This window comes from Protopterus annectens, chromosome 16.part0 (assembly GCF_019279795.1).
Source record: "Protopterus annectens isolate FY-2018-M chromosome 16.part0, PAN1.0, whole genome shotgun sequence".
Lineage (NCBI taxonomy): Eukaryota > Metazoa > Chordata > Ceratodontiformes > Protopteridae > Protopterus > Protopterus annectens.
The window spans coordinates 491,314,736-491,335,682 of record NC_056750.1 but is presented as its reverse complement, the minus strand read 5'-3'; positions in this window follow the sequence as shown (position 1 = coordinate 491,335,682).

Sequence of the window (20,947 nt, the reverse complement as noted above, 5' to 3'; positions counted from 1 at the left end):
AATATTTTAAATATATTTGTTTTTTATATTTTTATATTTATATATGCTGTTATGTTTAAATATTTGTATATATTCTTTATATATACTTTTATAAACATAGTATATATTAATATATGTATACTTTAACTGTAGAAGTTGCTTTGTGGTTGAGTATTTATAAACTGTTCTTGAATGAAGCCTTACAGGTGAACACTATTTTACTTAATTAAAGAATGATGTCATAGAGGCTTTAGTATAAATGTTAGCATTATTTTTTTGAGATGTAAAAGGTCTGAAGAAGCCCATGAGGGTGAAAGCGCTAACCTGGAATTCCAATAAACCTTGGATTTTATACTACATGCTTGAACTATTATTTATAGTGCTACTAGTTTTCTCTGTGCATGGTCCGATCGCCATGGAGTGCCCTGGTGCTGTTTCTTTGTTTTAAACTTAATTGGTATAGTTATCAGAGCATTTACCCCTACTTTGCTTGTTTTATTTGGTTTAAAAAGTGTTTTCTGTACTTGCGATAAAAGGGGACATGACTGAGAAGGATACTGTTGATATCGAATTACCTTACAATGCAGGAACAGCTGCAGTAAGCAGAAAAGACCTGAATAGGATTTCTGAATATGTAGTAGGGCAGGGCAACGCTCTGATGACGTTCATTGTGAATGAACAGGAAGAGACAGAGGGTGCTGAGTTGATGGAAATACTACAAGGAATCACAGAACACTTTGAGCTGTTAGAAGCTGATTTTTTGAAGTTGAAGAAACTACAGATGCAGAGACAGCATTTCAAGGTCTGCATAGACAGGAAAATCATACCCAGAGGACTGAGAGTACTTAAGATGCCTACGACTGGAGTACTTTATTCTGAACTACTTTACAAGTGGCAACAGTTGAATATTGAGGTGAGTGTTAAATATATGACACTGCTCAATGACTTTTTCTCAGTGCATGAGTTAGAACTACAAGAGAAGATACGTGCTTGTCAGAACTATGTGACAGTTAAATATCCGGCAGTAGTGGTGGATAAATTAATGGAATGACCTTTGGATAATGTGCATCTCTTTGAGAAAAAGTTATTGGAACAGAAATGCTCCAAAATTCAGCAAGATACTGCCGATTTTAAAAACGGCCATGTCTTCACTTGGCCGAGGAATAACTTTGCTAGAAACACCGACTATAGAGGACATGGTGTCCACATTGTTAATGAGCATGATAGTGCTAATAAGAATAATTTTACTCGCTTGCCTAAAGTATGAGACATACAAAGTACTAGTATCAACCATGTTGTAGACAATATTGTTTTGAATGTGCAGGATGATGTTAGTAATGTCAGCAACTTACAACAGAGCACCTTAGATCTTACTCCAGTAGTAACTACAGGGGCAAACCCAGTAGAATTAGACAGTAACTCATTAGCAATAATCACATCTAACGCTGATATGCAAGCAATGGCCCCTGCACCATTAGTAAGCACAGGGCCAAGCAGCACCTCTCACAAGTATGACAACTCATTGAACAACAAAGCTTTATTACGGGACCCTGTTGTCAGAAGGAAAGACCCTAGTGCAAGCTACCATAAAACAACATATGAACATACTTCTTTCCCCATCAACGAGGTACCCAGAGGAGGGAGAAACAGGTCAATGAGCAGGGGCAGACAGAAATGCAAGGGCTCAGGGGAGGAACATGTAGGCCCCGCAATCAAGAGGATGTGTGAGAGAATACCCAGACATTAGTTTGGAACCTCTCAGACAGAGTTTTAACAGAAGATGAAATATCTGTACTGAATAAGGGACCATCATTTATTCCCTCTATGAAAAGCAATCTACCTGACTCAGTGACAGATACGAAATTGTTTGGGAGGAATGTTCAACTGAAATTAGATTATGTGGGACATTCATCAATGGGTGAACATGGAGTTTTCAAGAGACCCAGCACATTTATTCCCATACTACATCCATTAATAGATACTTTTGTTAAAATGGTAGAGGAGGACTTACATGGTTTAAACAATAATAACAAATAGAAATGGTATGGTAACCTGAGTTCACAACAGAGAGTTGCTATGAATAATCTGAGGAGTGACAACACACTTATGATTAGACCAGCTGATAAAGGAGGACCAGTAGTAGTTATGAATAGAATGGACTATGATGACAAAATAAAAACAATGTTGGATAATAGTGAGTTCTATTCAGTAATCTCTAAGACTGAAATAGATATACAGGTTGGAACTATTAGAAGTATGTTAAAAGACTTATCCAAAAGTGAAATTATTAGTTTGGAACTATACACATTCTTTTTAGTTGAAAATCCGTTGATTCCAGTCATTCAAGGGTTACCAAAGGTCCACAAGAATACACATAATCCACCCATGAGACCCACTGTGGCAGGGAGAGGTTGGATTACTGAACCCCTCTCCTTGTATGTCGAAAAACAACCAAGGAAAGTTGTAGATAGTTTCGCTCATATCCTGAGGGATACTAAACAGTTTCTGCTGGACCTTTACAGTAAAGTGAGTGTGTTACAGACTGATTTACACTTCATATTAGTGACTCGATGTACAATCATTATCTACAGTTATACCCAACCAACATGGGTTAGAAAGTATACAGAGATGTCAAGGTGAATACTGATTATACCATGTCCCACATTGAATTAATTACTGGTTTGCTAGAGGCAATCCTGGAAAATAACATCTTCATGTTCAATGATACTGTCTATATACAGAAGGATGGCGTGGCTATAGGTACATCATGCACCAATAGCTATGCCAACCTAGTGATGGCAGACTGGGAAAAGGAAAAACTATTCTCACTAGCTAGCTTTAAGAGGAATGTTATTTATTATGCTAGGTTTGTGGATGACCTTTTCCTCCTATGGGCAGGATTGGAAGATGAACTACAGAAGTTTTTTTGTGAGGTCAGTTCTTTGACTAATTTTTTGAATTTTACCATGGAGAGTTCGGATAGATGGATATCATTCTTAGATGTATACATTTAAAGGTTAGACAGTGGTCTATTCAATACAGGTGTATATAGGAAGTCATGCTACAAGAACTCCCTCTTACATAGGAGTATGCATCCTCATTTTGTGTTCCACAATATAGTGAAAGGTCAAGCTATAAGAGCCTCACGTTTGAATCCAACAGAACAAGGGTTTAAGAATGAGGTAGATCAATTATGAGGGAGACTAGCTGCCAGATCTTATACACCAGAAGAGATATGCTCAGGGATTGAAGGGGTATGATCTTAGAACTCAATCTGCACGTCCATATTTTGCAAACCTTGTAGACTTAGAAGGAACATCAGAGAGAACTAGAATCACTGATACGACGATGAACCATCCCATAGTTAGGGTCTCACTGAATTATACACAAGACATCAGCAGTGTGAAAGGGATGTTTTATAAGAACAGGTCTGTCCTCACTACAGATCCCAAATTAAAAGAGATAGTGGGGGATAGACCGTCATTTGTCTACAGAAATAAGTCAAACTTGAACAGATTACTCTGTCAACCCAGAGTCCCCACTACAATTGGTATGGGCGAGACATTAAATTGCACCAGACCATGTCATAAATGCAATTATTGTCCCTTTATATCTGAGGACACCAGCTTTGTACACCCTGTCACTATGAAAAGATTTTGTTTCAACACTACAGCTAATTGTGACACTCAGCATGTCACATACCTAGCTAGGTGCATGGCCTGTGATGCATTTTATGTGGGGAAAACTGATAGAAGGTTACGTGATAGGATACGTGAAAATCTGTATAATATACGCATCCAATCCCCACATAATGCATTATCCAAGCATGTCACGAACACAAATAACACACACAGCTTCAAATTTCTAGTACTACAAGTAAACAAACCCAATCGTAGGGGTGGGGACATAAGGAACTATACAGAAAGGACAAAAGCCAGGTGGATTATAACGCTAAGAGCAGATCAGAGACCTTGACTGAATGACAGAGTCCCTATTAAACCAACCCTAAAAAATAGAAAGTTAGTTGTTAGATAAAGACCTGCAGGTCAGATGGGACATTATATTTGTATACATCATTGTATATATAATATAATTAGTCCTTATACAACTCTTACATGAATTCATTATGAGATGTACTTTATATACAGTTCTTATATGAACTGGTATAATTTGTTGTATAACATCTTATTGATGCATGGCATATACACACATACATATGTTTTGATATACATGACATTTAAAAAAATTTTTTTAATTTTTAAATATATTTGTTTTTTATATTTTTATATTTATATATGCTGTTATGTTTAAGTATTTTTTATATATTCTTTATATATACTTTTATAAACATAATATATATATTAATATATGTATACTTTAACTGTAGAAGTTGCTTTGTGGTTGAGTATTTATAAACTGTTCTTGAATGAAGCCTTACAGGTGAACACTATTTTACTTAATTAAAGAATGATGTCATAGAGGCTTTAGTATAAATGTTAGCATTACTTTTATGAGATGCAAAAGGTCTGAAGAAGCCCATGAGGGTGAAAGCGCTAACCTGGAATTCCAATAAACTTTGGATTTTATACTACATGCTCGAGCTATTACTTATAGTGCTACTAGTTCTCTCTGTGTATGGTTCGATCGCCGTGGAGTGCTCTGGTGCTGTTTCTTTGTTTTAAAAATAATTAATAATGAGTTGAAAGAATTTATCTGGGGGGGAGAGGGCAAAGATTAAGTGGGAGAAGCTGATCCTTCCAATAGAACAAGGTGGTTTAGTATTACCTGATTTAAAGGCATGTTTTAGAGCTACATAACTAAGGCTCATATCCATAACACAAGCAGAACGTTATTATTAAAGTGGAAAGGGATGATGATGATGAAGCGGGGGAAATTTGAGAAATAAGGAGAGAGTGCGATTTTAGATACAGATCCTTAAGGAGAATAACGACAACCATACATATTATATTCATAAAAAACAGAAAGTATTCTAAGAACTAAGGCAACATGAGAATGGAGAAAGGAGATTTTTTCTGATAGGAATGAGATACACAGAATAGGCAAAAGGGGGCTAGAATCTATTGGAGAAAACTGGCAAAGGAACCAAGGTATTGGGAGCAATTAACTAGAAAGGGAAGGGAAATAGAACATGATGAGGCCAAGAAGACATTTGGGCTGCAGGGTAGAGACTGGCTTCCCTAGCAGAGATTGATATCAAGAGTATTGGCAAACAGAAAGGGATAGGGGATTCCTAAGTGAAAGACCTGCTCTGGTAGAGGTTTTAGTTGAATCTAGAACAGAAAGTTTTATTAAAAAAAGGATAATTAGTAGGGCATGTAAGATATTGCCTAATAACAATAAGAATCAATCAGAGGAGGTTAGCAAAGATTGAGAAGAGAGGTTGAATAAGCAATTTACAAAGGAACAATGGGAGGACATATGTATGGCCCCTAAGTATGCAACAAAGTCTAGAAGGTTTAGGATTTTTGCTTGGAAATGTTTGCATGGCTATATTTATTCAGCAAGCAGACTCCAAATAATTTTTCCTCAGGTAGATGGCAAATGTGAGAGGTGTGATAGGGAAGAGAAAGGTAACCGAAAATATATGTTTTGTGAGTGTAATGAGTTGCTAGATTTTAAAAACTCTCTACAGAGTACTCTGTCAGAAATATTGGGGGAGGAAATGGGTGTTACTAAGGAAATGATTCTTTTGAGCTGGGATACAGGATCCAATTGCCTAGACACTGTAAGACCTTGTTGAGTTTAATTCTGGTGGCTGTCAAAATGCAATTACTAGAAAATGGAAATCAAAGTCTAAATCAACTGCATTTGAAGTATTGAATATTGTAATAGAGATAAAAGAGAAAAGTGGGATCTTTAGAAAAGGAAAGGAGCAAACTGTATAGAATCACACGGAAAGTGTGGGAACAATACATGCAGAATAATCTTCTACAGGAGCAGTGAGGTTTAAGGGAAGGCAGGAACTGAATGCAATGTTAGACTGATAATAGTTATAAAAAGAACATATACAATGTGTAATGTATGTAACTACAAACATGTTAATATGGTTTATTTTCTTTTATATGAATGTATGTTTGCCTATGTCTTAAGTGGTCATTTAACAAAAATGTTAAAAAATGTATGTGATAAGATGCATCCCATTTGGAGCATCACAGTCAATTATCAACCTAATAAGGGATGAAAATAGAAGAATTAAGACCTTTTTGGATTTTGATGATATAACTTGTATAATTAACTTGACAATAAAAAACTTCTGTACAGTATCTGATAGTTGATCAAAGGGCAGTTCATTGTCGATATAAGTGCTCAGATCCATAATCAGTGTATCGACTGTAAGTGAGGCTCCATTTATGTAATAGTCAGTAAGAAAGATTTGGTTCTCAAATCCAGCTACAGTATACTACATTTGTGCATTAAGTCAGAGTCCTTAGGAAAAAAAATAGGTGCAGACTCCAGTCATTCTTGGAGAATATGGGTATGTGGGAGAGTCAGTAATGACACCCAGTATGCCATCAAGGGTTAACCATAAACCTTGATCATCTGTCAACCTGTGTATGTGTGTGAACAAACAGCCATTAAGCAATCCATTGCAAAACATATAGGTTAAAATTTAAGTAAGTTTATCAACAATTTGTGCATGTGGAATCACATCAAATGCCTTAGTAAAGTTCAAAATAAGTAGCTGAGACAGAACAGCCCCATTAAGTGGCATGTCACATCTTCAAAAAAGTCAAACAAATTAAACGAGCAAAACTATCCTTATCCACATATCTATGTACATTTCATTTATTCTAACTGATTGGGTATATTAAAAGCTACAGCCAGGGTCAGGATGTGAATTAAGTACCCAGCTGCTCTCTGTTCTTAAAATTGTTATATGTTGTGTAGCAGTTCTGTGGCCTGTTTTCTTTTCACATACTCTTCAAGTATTTTCTGGATTTATACTCCTGGAAGACTGTAGGACATATGAGTGTGACTTGCCATATATAAATGAGAGTAGCAGTAAAATAATAATTGAATTAATCATTCTAGTTAATGAATTCAAGCTGCACCCCTCTTTTATAAGTGTCTCTCTATCTGCAGATTTAAAGTGTTCACATTCCTATTTATTGGACCCCCAGATGTATGTTCCACTTCCAATTCAAAATTTGTTGTGAATTCATATTCGGGTGTAGCTCCATATGAGCCATAGCCTTTACCTTGCCTTAATCTAACAAAACTGTCTGTTGACTGTTATATGCTTAGACTGAAACTGTCCTAAATCTTTCATATTAATGGAACACTACTTGGGGGGCATTGTCTACAGTTTTGACTAAAAGTATACAATCATCAGTATATAAATTAAGCTATACATTTGTGAGCATCAGGATGCCCTTGTATCTTGAGGTCTCCTAATTTCTGAAGCCATTTGCTTTCTGAGGGCCTTTCTCCAAAATCCTATACTAAATACAAGGTTTGCAATAAATGATAAAAGAGGTGCATTACAAAACATGTAAAATATAAACGTTCTTCTGTAAACAATGGGCTAAATACTGGTGCTATTATAAAAGGTCTGTCTGTAGATGCTGATTTTATATTGCAGATTTATGAAATAAATTTTCAGAGGTCCATAGGTTTATAGGTGTATATAGACTAATGAACACTGGGGCCTTTTTAAGCCAAGCCATGCATCCCAAATCTCAGACAAGTTCTTGTACCCTTGATAAGTGTAAGCTGTTGTTTTTGGAGAGAAAACATTTATAAGCAGGGTCCTAGAAGATGAACCATTTAACAAAAAAATACTAATGTTACAGTGAAACAAATGGTTATATCTCTAAGTCTGCCAGGTAATGTGAAGAAATTGGACACTGTCATCAGTACTAGCATGTCTGGCTGAAGTCTTTGTACATAATTTCAGATTAACCTGTGTATTCTAAGCCAGCTTGACTAGCTATGATATTATAAATAAGTTCTTACATGTTGATTTATAATCTCTTTGTACAGAATGCTTTAAGGACTTGAACAGTATTCCTTTACATTTCTAACAGAGCATATTTGTGAAGAGGATTCTAACTGCAGACTGTCTCAGAATCAGCTGCTTTGCAGATGATGTCATCAAAATGTTGACAGTTACTGTGCGTTACTCTCAAAGGCTGAAAGACAGGAAGGAACTTTAATAAACAACTGTTGGCTGAGTTTCAAAATATGAAATGAAAATTAGAACTGGAAGAGTTGTGACAGTTAAGCTAGTCTATAAAAGAGCCTGCTGACAACAGTTGAAGTCAGTTGTTGCCAGTTAACAGTCAATTGCCAGTTACAGTTGACTGTGCAATGGATACCCAAAAGGGCTCACCAAGAACTGTAAGCTTGCCTTTGCTATGTTGTAATAATTTAGTTAGATCAGGGGCAGTGCTCTTTAGTCAGATTGGAACATTATAACTAACCGGTTAAAGTTTTTCTAAATGTTAGATTCCTATCCTTCAGTATTGATTTAATTTTCCTGGTGATTGAGTTCTGTTTGTTTATTGGAAATTACTGTTTTATATTTTTAATCATTTTGCTCATTATTACATTTTTTATTAACTTACATTGTGGCTGGTCAATCAGTGCTTTTATAGTGATTTGAGAGTGCTTAAACCTGCTTTGGTAACCTCCTGTGCCACTCCAAAAGCCTGGCTGTTTTAGGTAATTTGCTAGCATTTGTTTTAATATCTAATTTTCACAATTGAACACCCCTTTAAAATGGCATGTATGGTCTCTGATTGGTGGCAGCATGTTACCATATTATTTTGGGGAGGGGGTACAGCTGGAAATCTGTCAGGCTTTCCCAGAAGTGTTTGAATGTGTGAGATTTAATTTAAGTGTGAGTGTATCAGATGTCTTAAACTGGGACGCATTGCTCTGAAGTGTGTAATAAGGAGTTGCATTAGGGATGGACAGAAATATACATTCCAGTACTAGGGTATAGAGTGTGTTCCTGTTGTGCTTTTAGGGGAAATGGTATGATATATTACTCCTGTTTAAGTGACAATCTCCTATTGGAGTCAGTAGTGAGGATTGAAGCTCCTTAGTTACCGACTCAGGATAGTAAGGAATATCACATTATTGTTGGCAATTCGGTGGGATACTATCCAGATGTTACAGGTAGATTCAAGATATCGATTAGAGAATTGTTTACCTATTTGAAAACTTTCTGATGCTGTATGACTAGAATGGGTAGTATTTTGCTATTTTGTGATATTACAAAATCTGTGCAAATTTTGCATATATTTTCACAATATTTTATAACAGTATTACCATACAAAACCATATGTGTTAGATGGCTAATAGTGGCAGCATTGTGTGCTTAATGTTTTGTATAATATGGTACCATTTGTTCATGTGTAGGTCACACATCTTTTATGAAATGAATACAGTTATGAAAATATAGCTAATAAGTGTAGCTGTTTTCTCAGAAAAGCAGTTATATCTTACAATATCTTTACATCACCCATCATGTTTTGATGTAATTTTTTATGAGTATCCACTGCTTGCATATACCACCCCCAGCATGACAGCATTACACTCCATTTTTGCATTATTAATGTAAACGTGAAAATGTATTATATTTTTCAGAACTTTTTGCAAACACTTTATAATAACTCCATCTTTGTATATCCCATGCTGGCCATTTTACTATGCATGCTAAGTAAATCATGTTAGCTTATAGGTGCCACCATACTGCCTTACTTTTCAGTATGCACCTGTATCAGGACTTCAGAAATTAGACTTTAGAAACACTGATAAGCATACTCATTTCAGGTGTATTGGAAATCATCCTGTAAAGATAAAGTATGTGCTTACAGAACACACAAGAACTCCGTTTTCCTAATGACTATATTCTCTTGTAGGAAGCAATGAGATAAAGTTTGTCTGTCTGATATTTGCCCACTTTTCTATCAATACGTTTCTGGCTCAGATGGCTAGTTCTTTATTCATTACCCAGATAAACAGCCCTGGTGGTAGGGGGCAGACTTGTCTTGTGTCCCTATATGGTTGACTGAGCTTGGATACACCTTCATGAATAGGAACATCAAAGTACGGATTATAATTGTTATCCATCTTATAAAGAATTCCCCTAAAATTCTTCTGCCATGAACCTCAGTTAGAAACTGCCAATCCAGTGAGTCTAAGGCTTTCTATATGCCAGAAAGTACCATTCCCACCTTTTAGTTATTTACTGAAATGTTCTTAACAATGGCCAGTATTCACCAACTATCTGCTGCTTGTCTGTCCTGAATGGACATATTCTGCACTGGGTTAATAAATTTCGGTAACAAATCAGCCATTTTTGGATAAAGTTTTTGCTAATGATACGGGTGTTTAATTGTCTGGATTTAGATTAAGTTTCTTTAATCTTAGGAAAGACCACAACCCTAGCATAGTCCACGGAAGGAAGAAGGGTATTCATTTCCCAAATCATATTATATAGGTGAATTAACATTTTCAGCAAATCTTCCTTGCCCCATTTATAAATCTCTAAATGTAAATCATTTGGGCCAGCTGCTTTTACACCATTTATTGATTTGATGGTTGATCTGAGTTCATTGGTTGTTATTGGTTTGCTCATCCCTGCCTTATCTATACTGGTTAAGATTTTTCTATCATGTATGAGATTGACCCATTCACATATATTGGTTGGTTCTCAGGGACCATACAGTCTTGTATAATCATTCCTAAAAAATTTTTCTGATCTCATTTGAGGATGAAACATTTTCCACTATCTCTCACGGTTTCAATTATTTGTTGTGCTAGTTTCTTTTCTTTAAATGATCATGCTATTTATGTAGCACTGCATTCCCACTTGATCCATTCAAAATCATTGCTGCTCATACATTCTGGTTCTGATCACATGTTAAGATTATCTCTTATCTTTGTCTTTCTCTGTTTGTATCTTCTTACTTTATAACATTTGAAGTCTATCATATTTTTTAAGCATGTTTTGTCATGTATGCCTATCCTTGCTCTCTTTTGCCATTAGTTGGACTTACATGGCAGCTTTCATTCTATCCCACCACAGTGAACAAATACCCGGATTTTCTATCAAATCATCATCCATTACTCTTATCAGTTCTTGCAATGCTTGTCCATTACATTACACCTATTTGTAGCTAGGCTGTTTTATTCTGCTTTGAAATCCAGTTGAACTATTGCAGGGTCTGAAATATGTCTTTCCATGACATTAACATCTTTCACTAATTTCAAAGACATAATTGGCATTAAAAAGCAATCTAGCCTACTTTTCCAATTTACTTTTCTGGAAAAAGTATATCCTACTTTATTAAATTGTCTTCAGATATCTAACTACTTCTTCAGTGCTGATTCATTTTTTAATTTGTTTACAGCTCTTAGATAGAGCTCTTCCCCATGCAATCTAACTACTTGCATGTCCACAGTAATATTAACCCCCCCCCAGATATTTAGATATGTCCATTTGATACAACCTCTAACTAACTAACTAGGACCAAGACAGAATATATGTGTATGAATGAGAGGGAGGATAGGGGAATGGTGAAGATGCAGGGAGTAGAGGTGGCAAAGGTGGATGAGTTTAAATACTTGGGATCAGCAGTTCAGAGTAATGGTGAGTGCAGAAGAGAGTACAGGCAGGATGGAGTGAGTGTCAGGAGTGATTTGTGACAGACGAGTACCAGTAAGAGGGAAAGGGAAGGTCAACAAGAGGGTAGTGAGACAAGCTATGTTATATGGGTTGGAGACAGTGGCATTTACAAAAAGGCAAGAGTCAGAGCTGGACGTGGCAGAGTTAAAGATGTTAATATTTGCACTGGATGTGATGAGGGTAGACAGGATTAGGAATAAGTATATTAGAGGGTCAGCCCAGGTTGGAAGGTTTGGAGACAAAGCCACAGAGGCAAGATTACGTTGGTTTGGACATGTGCTGAGGAGGGATGCAGAGTATATTGGGAAAAAGATGCTAAAGATGAAGCTGCCAGGTAACAGGAAAAGAGGAAGGCCTAAGATAAGGTTTATGGATGTGATGAGAGAGGACATGCAGGTGCTTTGTGTGACAGAGCAAGATGCAGAAGACAGGAAGAAATGGAAAGAGATGATCCGCTGTGGCGACCCCTAATGGGAGAAGCTGAAAGAAGACGAAGGTTTGATGCAACCTCTCTTGCCAGCACTTAATTAGAGCCTTAAAAATATTTTCCCTGCTTTTCCTTCCCACATAATCCATCCACCTTAACCACTTATTGTTATTCCCAGCTGTGCACAGTTTTACCTTACCCTTTTCCCTACATCTGCTTTAGGGTCAGTGAAAACGGATGAGAAATTTATTGTTCTTTACTTTGTATGTAACTTTAAGTTTTAATTTTGTTTCATGCAAAGTCATTATCTAGGCTTCAATCCTCTTAGCCCTTTGAAATATCCTTTTCCTTTTAATTGGATGTGAACAGCCCCCCATATTGCAAGTAATAGTTTGAATTACTCTTTCAATGGTATTATACCTTTTTTGACTGCCTGAAGATTCCTGTATGCCTTAGTCTCTCTCCCTAAGTAGCCATGTATTCTTGATGAAATTTTCTTTCCTGGGCTAAGGTGTTTGCCTATTTGGCATAGCTGAATATTGCCTATGGTGAATTAAAAGCTCAAATGGCCAGTGTATGGTAGCATTGTCCTTTTATTTGTTGGCCCCTCACTGGGAATTTGCTTAAGGTAACGTTGAAATTACAACTTTTGTGTACCTTGACATACTAATTGTTACAATCACAGAACACCCTTTGACAAGCGGTGATAAACTAGCAAAAATCCTGAAACCAATTAGATGTATATATTTTTCAGACACTACAAAAGAGGTATAGTTTTATAACTATAAAAGAATTTCTCACTAATTCATGACAATTCCAGTGCATCTCACCTGCATGATCTATATTAACAAATATTTTACATTCTTACTAACATGACCTTTCATCATACTATCTGTCTCTACCTTTCGAAACCTGCCCTCGCCCCACTCTTGGTGAGCTTGCGTTTTTTATTTTCGCTTCCTAGCATAGTAGATTATACTTCTGATACTTTTTATATACTACTTGTCATATTTAATCTTTTTTTTTACATCACTGGTGTCTCCTCATGCTTTATTGTAGCAGTTATGAAAATATAACTAATAATTGTAACTGTTTTATCAAAAAAGTATATCTGATAATGTCTTTATATTACCCATCATGTTTTAAGGGTCTACTTTAGAACAGCAAATGATCAGATGATCGAACGCTGTTAGAGCAAACACTACATGTCGAACCGGCAAAATAGCGAACAGCCGGAACAGTGAATTTTTTCCCAGGGAAAGAAATCGCTGGGCCGGCTGTCCGGGTTGGGCCATTTCCTCCACTCTAGTGCGATCTCGCTCTTGTGCAATCTTGGAGTTGGTATATTTAAGTAGGGGGGTGTGGGGAGCGAAGCCCCCCATTTTATTTAGTGTTTTTTTTTTTTGTTTGTTTTTTTTTTTTTTTGGGAACAGCGATTTTTTTTCCCTGGGAAAAAAAAAAATCACACTTCTGGCTGTTCGCTGTTTTGGATTTTCAACATTTAGGGGTCTATATAACAACGTTCGATCATCTGATCATTCGTTGTTATAATATAGACCCTGTTATAATGTCATTTTTTTACAAATATCCACTGCTTGCATACACCACCTCCAGCATGACAGCATTACACTCCATTTATGCATATATGTTTTTTTTTTAATTACATTGGTACTAGTGTTTTATTTGATGTTGTTTAAGTCTTTGGAACTTTTCTCCCAGGGCTTCCATCGGAAATGGGTATTTATTACCCAGTCAGACTTTCCCAGTAAACAAATTTCAATAAATAAATAAACTCTTAACTGTTTAACATCAACATAATAACCAAAATTCATACCAGAGCATTCCTTGCACAAACTATGTACCCAACCATTATTTTTATGAAGCTGTTCTTTCTTGATTTTACATCGTTTAGTTGTTAGATATCCTCCATTGTTGTGAACTGTTTCAGAAAAAAACAATAATCATAGTAGTAATGATGGAGAAAAAAAAAGGATTTCACTGGAGTAGCAAGTAAAACAAAAGAACCAGCTAACACAGCACTGTATAAACACTTGTTTAATCTAAAAACTTGTACAATCTAAAAAATAAAAACAGTAAAAAGTATATAACAGATGAGCGCATTCACACCAAATGTGCTTCGTCAGTTCTAAAAACAAACTAACAAGCAGTGCTTAAATACAGTCAGGAAAGTTCAAAGGCACCTGGTGAAGTCACGTGACCCCAGCTAGGGTTTTAAAGGTATATGGTCTTTTAATTCTTTCTCTTTGTCAGATTGTAAAATCAACATCCATTTAACTTCTAAGCATTCTGTTGAATTTCCTACTATTCCAAGTACAGCAAACCCCTTATAAGGGGTTTTATCTTACTCAAAATCCCAGACTTACTGGTTATGTCCACTGACTGTTTACATTCTGTCTAAATACCTGATGTATGAGAATTAAGACACAACCCAAGCAGTAACATTGTAATTGTTTGCTTATTTCTATAATGACTCACCAAGTTTCATAAATATTACTCTCTAATCTAAAGCCAAAATATTACAGTGCTACATTGAACTGCATGATGCTTTGTTGATACACATCCCATTGTGCTTTTTAAAGCCCTGAAACTTGGGTTACACTCACAGCAATTTGCACAGTTTGATTTTTTGCTATCAAATATGCATTTCTGTTAGCGATCTGGTTATTGCAGATTCATTCTAACTTTTCTGTATTCAACAGCTTTAATGAAAAATGCATACTGTTTTATTTTTTGCTACTATAGTAGGTTTATTAACCAATTTACCTGAGGGAATACAGGCCTAATCTTTAAACAGGTAAGCATGCTTCATGTCATTAGATCTTAATTAATTGAATAGTAAGCTATGGATCATGAATCTCCAATTGATTGAGAGTAGCCATGGCATAATGAACTCATTAGCACGTTGCAAGTACAACTGAGTAAATCTAGAGCACGTTGGTGGTAGCTTAGGTGGATGTAAAAGGCCCCATAACATTTACTGAAAAGAGTAGGGGAAATTTCCTGGTGCTCTAGCCAAAATGTCCCCTAGTCAATATGAATACCAACTTGGCTGTTATTTGAAAAGATGTCATTGGTCTAGTCGGGATAACCCATTCCAGAAAGCATAATTAAATAAATTAAGTAATTAAATTAAAAAAAGAGAATATGCTTGGCAGTCATAAAGTTAATATCTTTGACAATGCCTGTTATATTATGCCTGCCCTTGATCTGCCCTCCTTTTATAAGGCCTAGGGGCACTTTCTATCAGACATTAAAAGTAGCAATTCATAGAAATGAAACACTCACTCATATGAATTTGTAAATTTGTGTGTTAGCATGTTAATATTGCAGGTTTAAAATTAACAAATTGGTTATGTAGTCTGCAGGAAGGATCAACAAAGTTTTGTTGCTGATACCAGATAACCTGTGTAACCAGTTTTGAATTTCTTGAAGGAAATTTAACACAGCAGTTGACATTTCTGTGTTTTAACAGGCTTTAATTAATTTACGCTGATGTATTTATTCATGTAATTTTTAACTAGTGTAGAACACTGATCCATGTGGACCATTTATAGACTGAGCCTGAGGACATACAAAGAACAAAACAGTAGATGTAAACAAACAATTGAGACTTCATAAGTGAATAGTGCTTACAACAAATAACCTAACATTAACATAAGAACAAGCCAATAACTGGGCATGATCATGCAGCAACATGGGACTACAGGATGTGGATTTTGTGATAAGGAGCTAGAAAAAGAAGGAAGAAGAAAAAGGGAGGACGCTGACATGCAAAGAGGAAGGATGGAGAGGTGAACTGGACAGAAAGCAATTAGAATTTGTATGCTGAACTTTAGTTTTGTAATTGTAAATGATTAAAATAATAGATATAACTGAAGCTTATGTATAACATTTAGATAAAATTACAATTAAGTGAACTTACCCTAGTAGTACGAAATGCATTTTATCTGCTGAAAACTACATTTTTTAGTTCAGGATGCTATTTTAATAAAGACCACATGTATTTTTCTTTATTACTCACCCTTCCTGCAGCTAATCAGCTTTTCTCTTCATTCGCTAGGTCTGCTAGACATTCCTCAGCCTCTCCTGGAATCAATTGGACTCAATTTAGGGGCCGGTGAAGAGATCAAGAACACTGGTGCAGCATCATATATCTGCCAGAGTCTCTGCCCTAACCCCCTTCCACCCAGCAACAGCAGCAGCAGCCTTGCAAGATCTGCAGTTGCTGCTTACAGGAGGTGTGTATGTATGTATATATATATATATATATATATATATATATATATATATATATATAGGCTTCTGTCCATGCATGCACATCCTCCTACCCAAGAGGTATACTGCTTGTAGCGGTAAGCTCAGCAGGCTCTTAATGATGCTACTGCAGTGAACCTAGGCAGCTTCTCTCCCCCCAGGATGGGCGAGTCGACTTAACTGCTCACTCCCATCCTCCCCCCCATCCAGTCCCACCTAGCATGCATGCCACTAGTCTATCACTGGGGGAGTGCCATAGATTTTATATGGTCTGGTTGGTAATTTCAAATTTTGGAATAAGAATGGAGTAGTGCTTAGTGTATTTCAATTTTGTTTCAGGGGCTTGAAGGTTTGCCACTGACTGTGGAATGGACCTCAGGTTATATAGGGTATCTCTGTGAGTCTAACCACAAAGAAGGAAAAAGATTCAAGAGCGAGGATTTTACAGATGAGTGCTGACAGAAGAACTGTCCTCTGTGTAATCGCTAGCCATTGTGCTTTAGAAAATATGGACCAATGGTACTCCTTTTTCAAAGTGAGGTAGTTTTGAACTTGCATATACTGTTTGACATGGATTACGAACAGATTACATACTTTTTTGAGACAGTAACTATGACTGAAAACTCATATTCAAGTTAGGGTTGAAGAACCCCTTTTGCTGTGTTTAACAGCAAGAGTTAGAAAGTGGAATATCATTTAGGCCCTCTAAAAAAGATTTCTGATTTTGGCTTGTTGTAACTTGAGTATGGTGCTGAAAGTTGAGTGTGAGGAGATTTAATCAAATTCATAAGTATCTGTATTGCTGGACTGTTTCAGAGGTTCTTTATTCCTGTTAACAATGGTCTAGTTATTTGAGGCTTTGGGTTTTGGCAATTTTGTGTATGTGTGTGTGTGTGTGTGTGTGGGGGGGGTGTCAGGTTACCAAAGAGCAGTTTTTTTTTTTGTTTTTGTTTTTTTTTTTTTATGTCAGTATGAGGTTATTTTGTGATAGCCAATTACCTAGTAGGGTGAAATCTTGTTCTAATTTGTGTTTTATGAGGGATTGTGATATGCCAAATCTGTAAATAATCTTATTGTCTACAAAAAGGTGATAGTAAGGTAAAGGAGATCACCAGATGGTTTGTTAAAGAATAAAGTGAGAGAATGGGGGATAACATGGAACTTTGAGGGACACCCTTATTTAGACATGCAGAAGGAGGTGAGGTGGTATTGTGTACTTGAACTTTGAAGTATCTATGAAACAGGAAGTTTTAAAAACATTTGCTTGCCTGACAGCTTATCCCAGAAATAAGAAGAAGGTTTTGTCTCAGTGATCCAGTAGGTTAAAGCTTTGATAAATTCAGTAAAGATGAAACCAGTAAGAAGACCTTTAACCATGTTTTTTTTAGTATGGAATCTGTAAAGTGCAGTCATTGTGCCTCTTCCTGGCTAGAACCCATGCTGAAGCTTACAGAGAATCCTATACATTTGGAGATGGATACAAATTAGCTTTCCAAGTATTTTGTGTAGGGTTGCCAGGACTGAAATTTAATTTCTAAGTAACATTTTAAAGCATTTCAGAACAATTTTAGGAAATTCAGAGTGTAAACTCATTTAACACACAATGTATATATCTTTCAAATGAGTGGATCTGTATATCTCCAAGATAAATGCCACTCAGTCTTCAGCATGCCATATCGTCGAACCATTTTCTCCACTCAGAATCGTATGCTCCACAACCAATATTCACCATTCTCTGAATGTTCTTACTAGCACCTCCTCGTCCTATACATAGTTTTGCAACACTGCTCACCACCCCACCTGTATACTTCTAGAATAACTCTTATGACAGCCAAATATAATTGTCTCTGAACCTCCTTAATACCCCACCTCTTAAATACAATATTAACATTTTCTACCCTACCTAGTTCCTTTCAATTTCTTCAAATTTCTAATCAGTACTTACTCACCACTTAACTACATTATTAACAGTTTTGGTCCTACCATGTTTCATCCCACACTTCCATTTGTTTGAGCTTCTAATCATTAATCAGAAAATCTGTTTTCTATGTGACAAACCCACTAATACATCTCTTCAGTTGCTCAATGTTCAACATCTACTAAATGCATAAGTATTTTTTATACTGTAATGTTTTTCTTTATTTCATATGAATGTAATCTTATTAGCAAATGCATGTGTGATTGTTAATATATATTCATTTCTGTTTGTGTATATTACTGGGGTCTATATTAGTTCATCGACAGCTTAGGTTGTTGAATCTGTAATGATCGACACCTAAGCGTCGAACTTGCAAAATATCGAACAGTCATTTCAGCAAATTCTTTCCTTGGGAAAGAAGTCGCTTGGCTGTCATCGGGGATTTGACCTTTCGGCAATGTGGAGCGATCTTGGAGTTGGTATATTTAGTTAGGGAGGTGGGGTCACAGCCCCCCACTTTATTTAGGTTGAAAAGTTAATTTTGTTTGCGGATGGCCTTTTGAATTATTTCCCGAGGAAAGAATTTGCTTAAATGGTCATTCGAGAATTTGCAAGTTCGACGCTTAGGTGTCGATCATTACAGATTCGACAACCTAAGCTGTCGATGAACTAATATAGATAGTATTACTGAATGCCTGTTTAAAATGTTTGTTACCTGTTGGAGCTTTTCTCACTGGGCCTCCGCTGAAAAGGAAGTTTTGACTGAACCCAGTCAGACAAATCTAGTAAGCAAAAGCAAAATAAATAAAATATACAGGAGTTATTTATGTACACAGATAGTGTTTTAAATTTTCAAATCTGTTGAGTATTGCTGTTATCATACATTAGAATGGTTTCTAGCAGTATTAGTCAATCAACTGAATCAGTAAATCAGACAAATGTTATTGTAGTGGTTTTGCCCATTCAAGGCAAATTATCCCTTATTGCACTGAAGGAACAGTCAAAATCATAAAGAAAGGTTTCAGAAATGGGTAGTGTCTTGCTAAGGAATAAGTCTGAATATGTACAATTATCATGGATGACTACTGATGTCTTGAAAAAATGTCACCTTTTTATTTTTTTTACTAAAACAGGCAATTATCTTTGAAATGAGGGGTATGGCTAGTCCAGTAAGTAATGGCAACCTAATTCTGATCTTTGCAGTCCCCACTGGCAAACAGTAATTCAAAATGGGACATACGGGGGATATCTAGCCAAATAATCTTAGGTGAAAAGGTAGAAAAAGTAGATAAATTGTTATTAAAACAGTTTAAAGAATCATCCACAAAAGAAAAAAAAAATGCTAATCTGTTTGAATGCATGCAACTCCTAATGCAGGATGGGGAGACCTATCACAAAATGGCTCTAACCACAGAGAAAAGGCAGCAGCACCAAAGCATCAACTGCTAGTCATAGAGTTTTACAGAATTAAATAGTGGATTGTTCAAACTAGCACGTCAAAAAGAAGAGTCCTGCCATGTAATGGTAATTCACAATTTATGGAAGAATTCACTTTGAAATGGCAGTTCATCACAAAAGATTTCAAACATCGATTAACTATCTGGTCTCTCTATCTGTGACTTCCTGGGATAGTGTTATTTGGTAACAGATGCATGGCAGCTCCTTAGACAAGAATCAAAATAGGAAACCACTGCATACCTGGGCGGATTCGAATATTACTTCCAAGGCAATGGGGTTGAAGGCTATAAAAATAAAACAAGTAAATGATTGCAGTAGCCCACAAGCTGAATGAAAAAAAGGTGAGCTCCAATAGGTGGGAATGTGAAAGTGAGTAAAAGAGCATCAGCTAGCCAGCCACAGCAAGTGAGTCCAGAAGGAAGGCTGCAGGGGCAGGGTCTGCAAAAGTCAGATGCAGTGGGCAGGTAGGCAGGTGATTCTTCATAAGGAGGACATTACCAACAAAGGGTTTAGAAGGCTGACCACGGCTTTACTTCACCTGCTTCATTTTTGACAGACTCCAAGCAAGTCACTGAGAAGGAAGGAGGCCGAAGCTATTGACTTTGAAATGAGTAAAATGTTAACATGCTGTAGTTTCTTCTGACATAAGGTAGCACTGGGGAGGAACACAAAAGCATGTTAGATGGAAATCTGACTAATGACATAAATCTTTACTACAATGAGTAACTTACTTTCTTTTCTTAGAAGACTTTGGTAAAAAAAATGTCAGTAAAATGTTTATTGCCTGCTGATAGAGAAGCAGGTCTGAGTATAGATATAAAAATATGACAGTGTTGAAGTAATACATTAATATGTATTTTATTCACAATTATTGTTTTACCTTCACAGAACTTTACATAATGCAAGAGCCATCCAGGAGAAGCCCTGGTATGGAAACTCTGTATATAATTATGCCATTTACAGGAAAGAGTATACGTTTAGGAGTCATAGTCTATTGTGATTAGAAAGTCATTTAACACAAATAGTTGTTAATAAAATGAGATATTCAGTGTCATGTAAGAGTATTGGGTCTATCCCCTCCCCTCAGGCCATGGGGAAGTGTAGAGTATTATGCAAATACATGTTACTACCAAATTATAGACATGCAGACTCAGCACTGAAGGCACCCCAGCTGAGAATCGAACCGGTGAACCTCTTGCTGTGAGGTGATAACGCAACTGCTACACCACTG